The sequence below is a fragment of the Drosophila serrata genome, unplaced genomic scaffold (assembly GCF_035046125.1).
Source record: "Drosophila serrata isolate PLE 108 unplaced genomic scaffold, ASM3504612v1 contig_229, whole genome shotgun sequence".
In the NCBI taxonomy this organism is placed as follows: domain Eukaryota; kingdom Metazoa; phylum Arthropoda; class Insecta; order Diptera; family Drosophilidae; genus Drosophila; species Drosophila serrata.
In genome coordinates this window covers 724,204-740,020 of record NW_028257127.1, presented here as the reverse complement: position 1 = coordinate 740,020, position 15,817 = coordinate 724,204, and the positions used below count along the sequence as shown (strand labels likewise).

Sequence of the window (15,817 nt, the reverse complement as noted above, 5' to 3'; positions counted from 1 at the left end):
TGATACTATAGCCCGAGAACACAGCCAATGGAAGTCTCTTTCGTGCAAATTCTCGATATCAGGGTATACAGAATCTATAAAATTTTCCAAATTATGGAGTATTTGGCCTAGAGACTCATCCAGAAGAATGTCACAATGACCGCTTAAATTTGGAGTTGGAAAAATTCCTTCTCCAAGTTTTAGCAGTTGCTGTGGGAAATCGCTATCAGTGCATGCCACACCCTATCAAAACGGCTGCTGTATGTCTAGATAGGCAGCCACCACCTATTGCTTACAGTGAAGCCCCTCGAGTATACACAAAAGAACAAGGTGCACCTAGAGATGGATGGAAAGCACGTAGGGCTTCCAATAGCAATAATTTGTGCTTAAGAATTCGTTTAGCATCAATAGAGCGCTCCCTCTAGGGTCGGCTCTGTAAATACCCCAAAGACTATGTTTTGGGTTGAAGTCACAAACTAAGATGAACTTATGGCCCAGTTCTGACTGGAGGTAATTAAACTCAACACTAGTCCAACTTAATGAAAGAGGAAGATATGCTGCACCAAACAGTAACTCTCCTCTGGTAGTTGAGACCATAACGGTAGCAAGTTGAATTTTCCAACTCCTGACAACCTGAAGGTGGTATTAGAAAATTCCTTTCTTGATCAGAATGGCTGAACCATCATCGGCAAGTATTGCTGTCATTCAAAACCTGCAAGAGTAAAGTTAATACCAGGGTGTACATATGTCTCCGCAATTAGCATGACGTCAATTTTGTGCTGTAGGATAAATATAAGCGGCTCATTCACATTTAATGCCAGACTGCGGGCATTCCAGAATCCAATGCGGAAGTCATTGGTCATAATTGGCTCTATAACTGGGAACTGTCAAAGAGGATCCTCTTTGAAAATGGTTGACATTCTGGGCTAGAATTGCGGCTGTGAAGGATAGCTGTGCGACCACCTTTTGAAGCTCTTGCATCATTTGGAAAATACTCAACAAGTCAGAAGTGGAAGCAGAATAAGCAACATTGGCCGAGGAATGATCACACACTTTAGATCTGGATCTTCTCTTCCTTTTGCCAGAAAGATTAGGAAACTCCATAATGTAGTTAGTTGAACTCCGGTTAAAGTGTGACGACACATTAGACACTAATAAGGTCATTGACAGTCTTCGCCAAGCACAAAATAGAGCCAGTAGGATATTCGAGTGAACAACGTCCACACACAGGCCTCTTTAAACAATAATTTTGTATGTGGTCGAAGTCACAACGCCTAAAACCCTGCCTTAGAGTCTTATTCTTCCGGGGTAGTTCAATTGTCAAAAATCTTCAAGACGATCCTGTTAGGAGCAGGGGACAGGTTTAGAAACAACACATTCCGGTAGGCCTGGGCAATAATTCTTTCATTAGAGTTAACCCGAAGAGGAAGCCTTGACTTCGGATTGTACGTATTGACCTTGCTTTTTCTTTTGGACCTTGGCTTCTTGACTTTCAATGGGGAATCAGGTTTTGTATTGACTGCATCACTCACTTCATCGATTTTCATCAGTGAAGCAAACTGACTGTGGGCAAATAAAGCGTTGAACTGCTGGGAACGTGACTCAGTGATTCTTTGTGAAACTGTTTCTTTTTTGGTATTTGGTCTCCTCTTAGGCTGCGCCCACTGCCAAAAAATAAAGCTTTTTCCGCGTGAATGGACCAAAATTCCCGAGAAAAAATGTGAAGTTCCGGTTTTTTTCCCCGAGCCGAATGAAAACGAAACATCCCAACTGGTTGACAGTAAAGTAGAGAGTGAGCAGCAGTTTAGCGTAAAAAACTCACGGTTCGAGAAAATCAAGGAATAATGTCATTACCTTGCATTTAGAGGCGTTTAAGTTTAATAAGTTTACGCGGTACAATGTTGGAATTTTATTTCTAATTCCAATTAGCAGGCAATGTCCTCATATTGCACGCTAACCGTGACATCGTTTAGTGGCACTACGTTGGAAAAAAAAAAAATTAAAATAAAAACGGCATTGGATTGAACTTATACAGTTAAATTGATACCTGCCAGGTGTCTATTATTTTTAACTTTTCATACCCTTGCAGGGTGTTATAATTTCCGTTAGAATTTTGAAACGCAGTGAAGGAGTCCACATATATATATATTTTTGATCAGCATCAACAGCCAAAGTCGATCTAACCATGTCCGTCTGTCTGTTCTACGCGAACTAGTCTCTCAATTTTGAAGATTTCTATGTGAAACTTTGCAGTTAGTCTTAGTCTTAGTCTCACTCGTATACGTCGGAACAGGCCGGATTGGGCGACTATGTCACATAGCTGCCATAGGAACAATCGGAAAATTTTTATGAAAAAATTATAACTTTTTTAAATTTTCAACAGATTTTTATCAAATTTAAGTTATAGCCATTTATTTATAAAAATTTATTTTTTTAAAATTTGACTTCTATATTATATAGCTGCCATACAAACGATTGAGAATGTAAAACTGTTAATATAATATGTATAGATTAAAGAAATGGAAGCAGGCATTTCTTCATTGTGTTTTTACATAAGTATATTTAATTTATATATTATTAATTCCTAGTCATCGAATTTAGAAGGGTATATAAACTTCGGCGTGCCGAAGTTAGTTTCCTCTCTTGTTCTGGTTAAAATAGTCTATAACTTCTGAAACTGCTAAAACCCGCTATTTATACCATGCCTATCCTTTGCGCCTATTTTCCTGAACCAGAACTAGTTTTAATTGTCTGCATTGAGCTGCAACTCATGTTAAAAAAAAAAAAACATGAAAGGAAGCTAACTTCGGCACGCCGAAGTTTATATACCCTTTGTGGAAGGTTAAACCGAACTTTTTATTTCGTTCTTCTTTATTTCACTCGTCACAACCGAATGATCCACTTCTCCCGTTTCACATGATCTTTACATCTCTTAACATAAGTTTATATAACATAGGCTTAACATACATGGGATTAACATACATGGCTCTCTCTGCTAGCCTACTACAATTCGGCCATCCTGACCATCTGGATTCCCTAATCCAGGTTTCTTTTGAAATAAACATTTTTTGTAACCATTTCTTTATTTTCTTATAGAAAATTTATCGAATAATGGTTTCTTTATGACTTCGTTCGTTTTCCTATCCAAGGTTTTATGTTTTGAGCACCACTCTAAATACCCCTGTATGGATTCCGAGAAACTTGAAAACCTTCAACATCCTTTTACAAGAACCTGTCACTACGAAGAACTTTAGCTATTACACACGGGCCCTTATTCTTTGGGATTAACTTCCTAGCAACTCCCGTAGTACTGTTAAAATTATTCACCATTATGTAATCTCCTATAGTATAATCCTTTGGTTTTTACCTTGTTTTATCATAATATGTTTTGTTATACGCCTGTGCTAGATTTTGATTATTCATAGCTAATTTTCTGATTTTCTCTAAGTTTTCTACCTGTGTTGTATCATTAATTTCTTCCAATCTCTCCCAGAGCTCATCAATAATTTGACCTTTTTGCTCTACACCGAAAAAAAGCATCTTGCTAGGAACTTTTTTTCTACTTGCTCGAATACATTTTCCCAGTGAGCGATGTGTAACAATTCAAAAGGCTTATCCCCTTTTGGAATGCTATGTAAGAAACCTTCTGATTTTCCAGAGTTTGGAGAAAATGCTACACATTTTAGGTAGTTCTCTATGTGACTCTTGCATTTTTCTTTCACGTTCTTAAACCAATAACCCCTCGTAATCGCTTCTATCATTTTATCCCTGCCAATGTGCCCAATCTCATTATGATATTTGTGCAAAACGTGACTTTCCATTTCTTCAGGGACAAAGAATAATAAACAGTCGCCATTAGTTTTCCTGTAAACAACGCCATTTCTTATTTCGAATAGTTTGTGCTGATTTCTTTCTAGTTCTTCTTTAATTTGTTGTATTTTTAAATCTTTCGATTTACAGATTAAAATATTGTCTTCAAAACTAGTGGTTTCTACGACTAAAATGTTACATCTGCTCAAAGCATCTACGTGTTGCATCTTTGTCCCGGATCTATGGATGATTGATAATCATAATTTTGAAGTTCAAGTGCCCATCGTGCTATTCTAGGATTTAGTTCGACTCTGTTCAAAGTAAGCGTTAGAGAATTGCAATCGGTTATTATTTTGAAATGTCTGCCTTGTAAATAGATTCGGAATATACGCAAGGCGTAGATAATGGCCAGAGTTTCCAGCTCAAAGCTGTGATACTTTGCTTCAGTCTCTGTACTTCGCTTAGAAAAATAAAACACGGGATGGAGTTTTCCATCTCCCTTTCTTTGCATCAATACCGCACAAAAGCCCATAGAACTTGCATCGCAATGCAATTAAACCTCGTCTTTGTGATTATAAATGACTAAAACCGGTGCCTCTATAAGTTTTTCCTTAAGATTTAAAAAACAATTTAGCTCTCTTTCTTTAAAAGAAAATTCCTTGTCTTTTTTAAAATATCGTAAAGTGGCTTAGCTAACGTAGAGAAATCTTTTATAAATCATCTAAAGTAGGAACATAATCCTAAGAAACTTTGGACGTTGTGTACTTTTTCAGGAATTGGAAAATTTTTAATAGCATCAATACCCCTGTCATCAGCTCTGATTCCTTTTTTATCAATGAAAAATCCCAGGTACTTTATACTGGATTGCATAAACTCACATTTGTCCATAAGAAGTTCTAACTTGTTATTAACCAGTCTTATGAACACTTCTCTTAATACGATTAAATGATCTTCCATGTTTGCGCTGGCTATCAATATGTCATCCATGTATACGATGACCTTATTTTCGCGTATTAAATCCAAAAATATCTTATTTACCAAGCGCTGGAATACTGCTGATGCGTTCTTGGTGCCCATGGCCCATGGTGCCCATCCTTAAAAATTCGAATTGTCAAAGGAGGGTGACAAATGATGTATATTTCACAGAATCTGCGCCAACAAACACGTGAAAATATCCATTTTTATACCCTTGCAGGGTATTATAATTTCAGTCAGAAGTTTGCAACGCAGTGAAGGAGGCACCTCCGACTATATAAAGTATATATATTCTTAATCAGGATCAACAGCCGAGTCGATCTAGCCATGTCCGTCTGTCCGTTTCTACGCAAACTAGTCTCTCAGTTTTGAAGCTATCTAAATGAAACTTTGCAGTTAGTCTTCTATATACTCTCACTCGTATATATGTCGGAACGGGCCGGATCGGACGACTATATCATATAGCTGTCATAGGAATGATCGGAAAAGTTTTACAAAAAAAATTATAAAATTTTTAGTTTTCAACAGAATTTGATCAAATTTGACATATAGCCATTTCATATTATTCTACAATTTTGTGTTAAATTTTATGAAAATCGGACGACTATATCATATAGCTCCCATAGGAACGATCGAGAAATTAATTCAATTAATAAGTATAACATTTTCAGTTTTCAACAGATTTTCATCAAATTTGAGATATAGCCGTTTCATATTATTCTACAATTTTGTGTAAAATTTTATGAAAATCGGACTAATATCATATAGCTCCCATAGGAACGATCGAGAAATTTGAGAGGAATGAGAATGGCGGTGGCTGTTGTCGGAAGACTGACAATCGCGGTGGCGATAACATTTTTAGTTTTCAAGAGAATTTAATCAAATTTAAAATATAGCCTTTTTTTATTATTCTAAAATTTTGTGTAAAATTTTATGAAAATCGGATTACTATATCATATAGCTCCCATAGGAACGATCGAGAAATTAATACAATTAAATTTATAACTTTTTTAGTTTTCAGCTGATTTTCATCAAATTTGAGGTATAGCCATTTTATATAAGTCTTAAATTTTGTGGCAAATTTAATAAAAATCGGACGACTATATCATAGAGGTGCTATACAAACGATCGTTTGATGTAGAGGAAAAATGCAAATCTGTGAATGTAAAACTGCAAATATAATATGTATAGGTGAATGAAATGAAAGCAGGTATTACTTCATTGTTTTTTAACACAAATATATATAATTTATATTGTATGGATTCCTATTCATAGAAGTTCTATCTGCAAGGGTATATAAACTTCGGCGTGCCGAAGTTACCTTCCTTTCTTGTTAAAATCTAGTTTTGAAAAATACACTATTCACTAATTTGTCTAAAAGGTCGCCTATTAAAGGCAACGGATAATTGTCCTTTATTAAGACTTTATTCAATTTTCGATAGTCGATGCATAAACGCAAATCTCCTGTTTTTTTCTTCACCAGCACAATAGGAGAAGCATATTCCTAATCACTGTTTCTTATTATGCCCATGTCTAAATATTCGTCTAGCAGCTTCTGAAGCTGCTTCTTCTCACTAAAATAAAGCCGTCTATGTAAGCAACTGAAGGGTTTAGAATTGTCTAAACTAATTTTCATTTCGCATTTGATAAAAGGGGCATCTGGTCTTTTTGCCTTGACATAAAATTCTTCGAACATTTCGACAAATCTACATTTTGTTTCATAGTTTACATCACACCCACAGCTGTAGTCTAAGAACTGATCATCGACTACATTTATGTTCAACATTTCGTTTTCAAAGTTGTCTGTTAAAAGTTCTGTTCTTTCAATCTGCGGCATCTCATCAAAGCCTTGAATGTTTCTTACATGTGGTTCACTTCCTACGTTCTTTCCGTCATCAGCTACTTTTTCCGAAAATTTTCCCAAGGCATTTGAGTTTATAAACGCTTTTTTCTTGACAGTTTCATTTTCTAACATTTTTTCCTTGACAGTTCCTTTTAAAACGTGACAGAAAGTTTTTCCAAAAATTTCAAGCCGGCTCTTATTTAAACCATGATAAATTTCGTTCACGTGTCCCAATGATACTTCAGATGGAATTTTGGACTGCTTAATGAAAAATATCGCGCTTCCTGAGTCTATGAGACATTCTGCAATAATGGGTTCAGTAAAATCAATAAAAAAAAATACTTAATCTTCTTACATAGTTGTTAACGTTGCTGCCGTTGTTACTTTTCCGTTGGCGGCATTCTCCTACGAAAAGGCCCATCTCTCCGCAAGCATAGCAGGATCCTGGTGGCCTTGTTGGTTTGCGGCAGTCTTTCGTAAAATGGCCCTTGGAGTTGCAGTTCCTACAGCGCAAGTTGTTGGCCCCCGACGTCTCCGGTATCGACTTCTTCGTAGCATAGTTTCTGGCTTGCGGAAGGCGTACGTTGGCAAATGCCAGCAGCATCTATTCAGGATCAGCGAATCTCTCGATGCAGGCTTGATCACGCAAGCTCGTCGATGGGATTCCGTTGATCAGATGCTCGAGAAGCTCCTCCGTGTCCATATTGATGGTTTGGGACATTATTAATTTCTCTTCGAAATACATGGTGAAACGCTCATCCCTGTTCCAATTGCACTGCTCACATTTCCGACGTCACATTGATTTAGACGCTGTTTCACCAAATGCAACGATCAGTTGCAAGAACAGCCGTTCAAAAGAAACCAGCAGAAACCGTATAGGGTTGGCATGTAGCCAGCGTTGTGCGTTGAATCTCTGTTCGTTGACGAGCAACATCCGCAGACTTTCGCTGTCAAGATTGTAAATCTGACCGAGGTTCCTGAGGTGATCCACCCAGTTTCGAGCGCAAATGTTGCCTTCGAAATCGATGGCCGCTTCCTTGGCAAGAGAGTGATCCAGCCCTGGTATGGGGTCTGTCTTCCTGGGTGCCGTCTGTACTGTTGCTGGCTTGCGGGGCCTTGTTGTTGCGTCTGTATGGCGACGCGCGTCTCTCTTTGTTGTTGCGTTTGAATTCGTTGAATGGTGTCGAGTTTTTCAATTTGTCGTTGTTGAGCTGCGCCACGAGCTTCTGCTTGTTGCAACGCATTTTCCTATGAAATGAGTGTTGCCTGTAGTTGTGTGATGACTCCGAGAAGTTCACGGTGGTCTGGAACACTTTCGGAATCACTTTCCTGCGACGATTGTGTTGCATTTCCCGTCTCGGTGTTGACTGTTGGGGTCCGGTGCTGGAGGTACCGGTCTGACCCTCTTCAATTATCTGGCAGACTTCCTCTTCTGGCATTTGACCTCGTTGCTCAGGCGGTATTTGCCCTAGACGCGCCATCAATTTGGTTTTAACACCTTGGGTTGGCAGCCCCAACGCTGATAGCCACCTTTTCAGCTGGATGACCGAAAAACCGTTAAAATTAACTTCGTTCATTTTCATTTCATTCACCTATACATATTATATTAACAGTTTTACATTCACAGATTTGCTTTTTTCTCTACATTTAACGAACGTTTGTATGGCACCTATATGATATAATCGTCCGAATTTTGTTAAATTTGACACAAAATTTAAGACTTATATAAAATGGCTATATCTCAAATTTGATGAAACTCGAATTTTTAATTGTTTTAATTTCTCGATCGTTCCTATGGGAGGTATATGATATAGTTGTCCAATTTTCATAAAATTTAACATAAAATTGTAAAGTAACATAAAATGGTTATATCTCAAATTTGATCAAATTCTGTTAAAAACTGAAAAAGTTATAATTTTTAATTGTATTAATTTCTCGATCGTTCCTAAAATTTTACATAAAATTGTAAAGTAAAATAAAACTGCTATATCTCAAATTTGATCAAAATCTTTTGAAAACTAAAAAAATTATATTTTTTAATTGTAATAATTTCTCGATCGTTCCTATGGGAGCTATATGATACAGCAGTAGTCAGATTTTCATAAAATTGTACACAAAAATGTAAATTAATATAAAATGGCAATATCTCAAATTCTGCTGAAAACTGAAAATGTTATAATTTTTCATGTAAAAATTTTCCGGTCATTCCTATGGCAGTTATATGATATAGTCGTCCGAGCCTGCCCGTTCCGACATATATACGAGTCAGAGTATATAGAAGACTAACTGCAAAGTTTGATTCAGATAGCTTCAAAACTGAGAGACTAGTTTGCGTAGAAACGGACAGACGGACAGATGGACATGACTAGATCGACTCGCCTGTTGATCCTGATCAAGAATATATATTTTATATATCTCAGTGACGCTGATTAACCTCTAACTTTGCGCGGTGAAAACTAAACGGGTTCATACATACCGAAGCGGTCAGACATTTTCCCTTTATTAATTCTTTTCGCCTTAGAAAATAAAAATGTCTAATACGGAAAACTCGGTTCAGTATCAAAATAAACCGCCATGTGAAGTGGACTTCTACCGAGCCAAAGCCCAATCCCTTTTGCGGCAATTGAGCTCGATGAATTATTATATAAGTCCGGAGAGTGTAGATCAGTTTGATGAAGCTGATTTACTGGCGCGGCTGGAGTGGATTAATTCTTTAAACCTGGCCTTTGATTCCGCACAGACTTCACTGGAAATGTTGGACTTTTCGGAGATAGCAAGCGACCATCGGATCGAATTCTCTCTCCACGAATAAATCGAGGTTTAGCGGCGCTTCGCAAATCGCACATGCCGGCTGCAACCGCCGCAAATTCAACATCCATAGACATTATTAATCATCAGGATATTTCTTTCCGATCTAGGAAGTCTCTGTTGCCAATTTTGGAGATAGCTCGGTTAGATGGATCCTATTCTGATTGGCCGGATTTTATTCCGACGTTCACCACGGTCATCGGAAATGATGAAGAGCTAAGTGATATTGAAAAATTACAATATCTAAGGTCAAGTTTAGGCGGCGTGGCTCTAGAGACCATACGTTCGCTTGAGCCTGCGAATGCCAATTATAGAAAGGCTTTGGACTTACTCAAAAATCGATTCGATAATAAAGTTCTACATTTTCAGGCACACGTACAGGCAATATTTGGGTTAAAAGGTGTCGAGAAGGGATCAGCCAACGGTCTTCGGAAGTTAAGCGATTGGATGAATTCGCATCTGCGAGCAATCCGTACCCTTGCCAATACGCAACAAATCTTGGACGGATTGCTGATTCACATCGTCGCACGAAAGCTCGATCAGAGGACGCGCGAAAAATGGGAAGAGGATTTGTTCATCAACGATCTATCTACGTGGGATTCTATGGAGTTGTTCTTGCAGAGGAGGTGTAGGAGGTTAGAAAATTTGGATCAATTCTAGGTAACGCAAAAACCAAGCCGGTGGGAAAAGCCCTGCATAGGTATAGCTTCATTGCTTCAGCTGCTAGCTCAAATCTTCCGCTATGTACGTTTTGTGATGCGAGGGATCATTATTGACCAAAATGCTCTCGATTTGAGTCCGCATCTTCGATTTAGACAAGCAAAGAAGTTGCACCTGTGCCTGCAGCAATGCAAGTCAACGCACTGCAAATATTGTCAATTGAAGCCCCACTCATTGTTGCATTTCAATCAGGTCCCATCCACCGTCTCATCTCTATCATCCGATCCATTTCTGAACTCTCAGCCATCAACATCATCTTCATCAGCAGTAGCATCATGTTCGCATTCATCAATCCAACCTGATCACTGTTTATCAAACCCTCCATCAAAACCCACAAATATTCTTCCCATTGATTACGTGTTGCTTCCAACCGCTATTATCTATGTGAGGAATAAGGCTGGAGAATTTATGCCTTGCCGAGCAATTTTAGACTCGGCGTCTCAGCTAAACTTTATTACTTCTCGCCTAGCGAATCAACTCAATTCAAATCATCGAAAGTCCCATACACTAGTCTCTGGGATTGGTGAATCTTCTCTGAATTGTGATAGCACAGTCGACATTCAAGCGCAATCCCGGGATGCAAGCTATCGTGCCTCATTCTCCGCGGTCGTGACTGATAGTATCAATGAGTATCAGCCCCATTTCGATATAAACGCAGTATCATGGAAAATTCCGGAAAATATATCGCTTGCTGATCCTCACTTCAATCGATCAGATCGAAAAGATCTTATAATTGGTGCTGGCCTCTTTTTTGAAATAATGGCTAAGGGACAAATTCATTTGGATAGCGTGTTGCCAACTCTTCAGAACACCAAAATTTGGTTGGATCGTGTCTGGAGGGCTGCCGAGTGCGTCTACTCCTCAGTCTGTCTTAGTTGCCGTTGTCAACGATCCTACTAATCATTCTGATGATGACGCACTTGCTGCCGTAGGAAAGCCAGCTGCCTTCTTGGCTATAAGAGACATGCATCAGCTCTCTTATGATGAGGAGGAATCATTCCCGGATGGAGCCAAAATTGTTCGTAGAGATTTCTATGTAGATGATTTAATTTCTGGTGTGGGTTATGTTGAAGAGGTGAGAGAAATTCGTCGCCAGGTAAAGGAGCTGCTGTCGAGAGGGCACTTTCCAATCCGCAAATGGTGTTCGAATGATGCAGTAGCTCTCGAAGGGGAATCAGACTGCGACAGGGAACAGTTAATAAAATTTCCCGATGGCTCGGACATCGCCAAGGCCTTGGGTTTGGCCTGGGATCCGGCGTCTGATCAACAATTGCAAAATTCTATGATCCGCTTGGACTAATCACACCAATGATTACAAAATCTAAAATCTTTCTACAATCCTTATGGATTGCTAACGTGGATTGGGATGACGTATTGCCAGAGCTTAATCTTTCGTCATGGGGGGAGTTGGCCTCTCAGTTGGTAGTCATCCAGAACATAAAATTTCCACGATTCGCAATGCAACCACAGGCTTCCGCTGAACTGCATGAGTTCTGCGATGCTAGCCTGTCAGCGTATGGAGCGTGTTTATATTTGCGATTGGAGGTTAATGGAGAATTAAAGGTCCATTTGCTCTGTGCCAAGTCGAGAGTAGCTCCCTTGAAGGCTTTGACAATTCCAAGATTGGAACTCTCAGCAGCACTATTATTAGCTGAGCTTATAGTAAACATCAAGAAAAGTATAGATTTCGACTGTGCACTTCATTGCTGGTCTGACTCGTCTATTGTGTTGGCATGGATTCGTCAGCCCCCGAGGGAGTTCAACGTATTTGTGTCAAACCGAATCGCGCAATTTTAAACCCGGCAGATGTCGTGTCGAGAGGATGTACTCCAAGAGAATTGCTGGATCATTCCCTTTGGGCTAACGGACCTTCGTTCCTGCTTCAAAGCTCGTCGAATTGGACCTCTCTGATGGAGCCAGTTAAGGATCTTCCAGAGCGTCGTTCCGCAGCTTTAGTCGGAGCCGTTTGCATTGACGTTTCATCGAGCTGCAAATTCATCAACACTTTTGATAAGTTGCTGCGCGTATTTTCCTATATTCATCGATTCATTGCCAATTGCAAAGGCAAAGCTGTTCCATTAAAAGGTCTTCTTTCGGTTGAGGAAATCAATCTTGGTACTGTGGTGCTTCTGAGAAGCATCCAGCAGATTCACTTTGCCAAGGAGTATATGGTTCTCAGCCAGGACAAGCCGGATTCGATGGATTACTGCAAAATTCATAGTTGGACTACGATATGAGGCATCCGATATTGTTACCCAAGGATCACGCAGTCACAAAGGCATTTATTTTCATTGAAAATATTTACATGCAGGACCACAAGAATTGCTTGCCACATTGTGGCAAAGTTATTGGCCAATTGGAGGCCGCAAATTCATAGCTAGCGTCGACAACAAATGCATCCGATGTTTTCGAATGAAGCCAGTAACTTCTATTGCAAAGCGGAAAGCAGGAATAAAGCACCTCACAAGTGTTATACCGCCGTGTTTGTCTGTTTTCCACGAAGGCGGCACATTTGGAAGTCATCCAGGACCTCACAACCGATTCCTTCATCGCAGCCCTCAGAAGGTTTATTAGCCTTAGGGCAGTCCGCGTATTATTTGGAGCGACAATGCTACAAACTTCGTCGGCGCGAAGAGCGAGCTTGTCGAGTTAAAGGCATTGTTTTTGAACGAGCAACACACGGCATCGATATCATCTGCTTGTTTGGCTGATGGGATCGACTGGAAATTCATCCCTTCGCGCGCCCCTCAATTCGGAGGTTTATGGGAACTGCGGTCAAGTCGGCGAAATATCATTTTTACAGGGTCGTCGGACGCTCCATCTTGACCCTTGATGAATTGCGAACCCTATCGTAAGAGATTTCCGCCAATCTCGACCACTCTGTCCACTTACAGAAGGCGCGCATGACCTGGAAGTGCTAACGCCAGCTCACTTCCTAAGGGGTTCCAGCTACGGCCGATTTCGTGAGCCTGACGTGACTCATCTTCGCAAAGGCCACCTCAGCAGATGCAACGGGTGACCCAGATACAGCAGCACTTTTGACGGAGGTGGAGCAGCGAGTACTTGTCCCTACTTCAAGAAAGGAGCAAGTAGCGCTTCGAAACGTCCAACAACAAGGTTGGAAACATAGTGTTGCTGACGTAGAACAACATTCCGTCCATGAAATGGCAGCTTGGGCGCATTGAGGAAATCATTCCTGGCAAGGACGGCGTCATCCGAGTAGCCATGGTCCGTACTGCTACTGGTCTGATCAAGAGGGCAGTCGCCAAGCAAGCCGTTCTGCCCCACGATGCCGACGAAGTTGGAACAGTACCTCTTCCAACGGGGGGAGTATGTTCTGAGCAGACCGCTAGCGCCTAATCATGCGCGCATGGGTGTATGGCTGCACCTGTTGCGTTGTTAGCTTTTCCCTTTCGTTATCTATTTCTCTATCTCATCTTCTGTCGCCGTATCTTTATGCTAAGCTACATTGTAAGCGTTTTTATATATTAAAGCTAAGCGTTCGGTCGTTAGTTTCAGCTCCGACCAGAGCACAGAAACGAAAATATACACAGCATTTAATCAACCTAATTCGAGCGTTAGTTATTATTGCTTAAGGGTGGCAAATTCTTTGTCTTCCCCATAAACAATCAATAAATTCAGAGTTACAAGCGTGGGATGCATCCGGAGATGCATCATCAATTTTTAGATATAGCCATTTCATATTATTTTAAAATTATTCAAATCAGAGCAATAGTATATAATTATAAACAAGATTACTAAATTCAGAGTTTAAAGCGTGGGGTGCATCCGGAGATGCATCATCAAATTTAAGATATAGCCATTTCATATTATTCTACAATTATTCAAATCAGAGCAATAGTATATAATTATAAACAAGATCACTAAACTCAGAGTTTAAAGCGTGGGGTGCATCCGGAGATGCATCATCAAATTTAAGATATAGCCATTTCATATTATTCTACAATTTTGTGTAAAATTTTATGAAAATCGGACAACTTTATCATATACCTCCCATAGGAACGATCGAGAAATTAATACAATTAAAAATTCGAACTTTTTCAGTTTTCAACAGATTTTCATCAAAGTTGAGATATAGCCATTTTATATTAGTCTTAAATTTTGTGTCAAATTTAACAAAATTCGGACGATTATATCATATAGGTTCCATACAAACGATCGTTAGATGTAGAGGAAAAAAGCAAATCTGTGAATGAAAAACTGTTAATACAGGGTGCGGCACGAAAACTTGCTGATTTTAGAAGGTTATAAAAAAAAAAAAATAGTTGACATACCATTCCAATTTTTTTTTTATTCTTGTAACACACCTTCTGAAGTTTTTATTACACAGCTTTGAAGATCGCATCGGACAAGTGATGGCCGCCGTTTTCAATGACTGAGATACCCGATTTTCGAAGCTCAGCTGAACTCTCTCAAGCATTGCGATTGCTTGCCAAATGTTATTCTCCGATGAGCTGGATAGGATTTTGTCATATTCCCGCTCTCCCTGAAAGTTTTCACCCACGAAACAATCGACTTGCCTGTCAGGAACGCGACCTGCAGGATAAATGTTGAGTTGAGTGGCAATAACGGAATGACTGTTGGAAAAGTAAGCCTCGCACGCAGCAGACGAAACTTCAGGAAGTCCCCTTAAACATGAGACACTCCCCACCCTTACCCGACCACTCCCCGCCGCTTGGCGCACAAAAACAAATTAGCAAGTTTTCGTGCCGCACCCTGAATAATATGTATAGGTGAAGAAATGAAAACAGGTATTACTTCATTTTTTTTTTAACATAAATATATATACTTTATATTGTATGGATTCCAAGTCATCGAAGTTCTATCTACAAGGGTATATAGACTGCGGCGTGCCGAAGTTAGCTTCCTTTCATGTTTTTAATTGTATTAATTTCTCGATCGTTCCTATGGGATCAATAGGATATAGTAGTCCGATTTTCATAAAATTTAACATAAAATTGTAAAGTAACATAAAACTGCTATATCTCAAATTCCATCAAAATCTGTTGAAAACTAAAAAAGTTATAATTTTTAATTGTAATAATTTCTCGATCGTTCTTATGGGATCAATAGGATATAGTAGTCCAATTTTCATAAAATTTTACACAAAAATGTAAATTAAAATAAAATGGCAATATCTCAAATTCTGTTGAAAACTGAAAATGTTATAATTTTTATGTAAAAATTTTCCGATCATTCCTATGGCAGTTATATGATATAGTCGTCCGATCCTGCCCGTTCCGACATATATACGAGTAAGAGTATATAGAAGACTAACTGCAAAGTTTGATTCAGATAGCTTCAAAACAGAGAGACTAGTTTGCGTAGAAACGGACAGACGGACAGACGGACATCGCTAGATCGACTCGGCTGTTGATTCTGATCAAGAATAAATTTATTTTATATATTCGGAGATGCCTTCTTCAGTGCGTTGAAAAATTCTGACTGAAATTAAAATACCCTGCAAGGGTATAAAAAACTAAAAAAAACAAGCTTTTATAAATAACCGAACTAAAAAGAAGAAAATAATCTATAATTACAAACTACTTTGTTAAAATCAGAGCAATAGTATATAATTATAAACAAGATCACTAAATTCAGAGTTAAAAGCGTGGGGTGCATCCGGAGATGCATTATCAAATTTAAGATATAGCCATTTCA

At 39.1% G+C, this 15,817-nt stretch overlaps 1 protein-coding gene and 2 pseudogenes across 8 annotated transcripts in view; 1 reads left to right on the top strand and 2 right to left on the bottom strand.

The window, feature by feature from the left end:
- MFS17 (Major Facilitator Superfamily Transporter 17) overlaps window positions 1-15,817 on the bottom strand; it is a 105,932-nt gene that overhangs the window by 25,528 nt on the left and 64,587 nt on the right. The gene's annotated exons all lie outside the window — the stretch shown is intronic.
- On the bottom strand, window positions 2,364-7,352 carry LOC147644119 (uncharacterized; annotated as a pseudogene). The gene is made up of 2 exons (XR_015271075.1): window positions 6,963-7,352; window positions 2,364-6,909 (listed from the first exon to the last, which is right to left on the bottom strand). The product of XR_015271075.1 is annotated as an uncharacterized LOC147644119 (transcript).
- LOC147644118 (uncharacterized) lies at window positions 9,138-14,458 on the top strand (annotated as a pseudogene). The gene has a single exon (XR_015271074.1). The product of XR_015271074.1 is annotated as an uncharacterized LOC147644118 (transcript).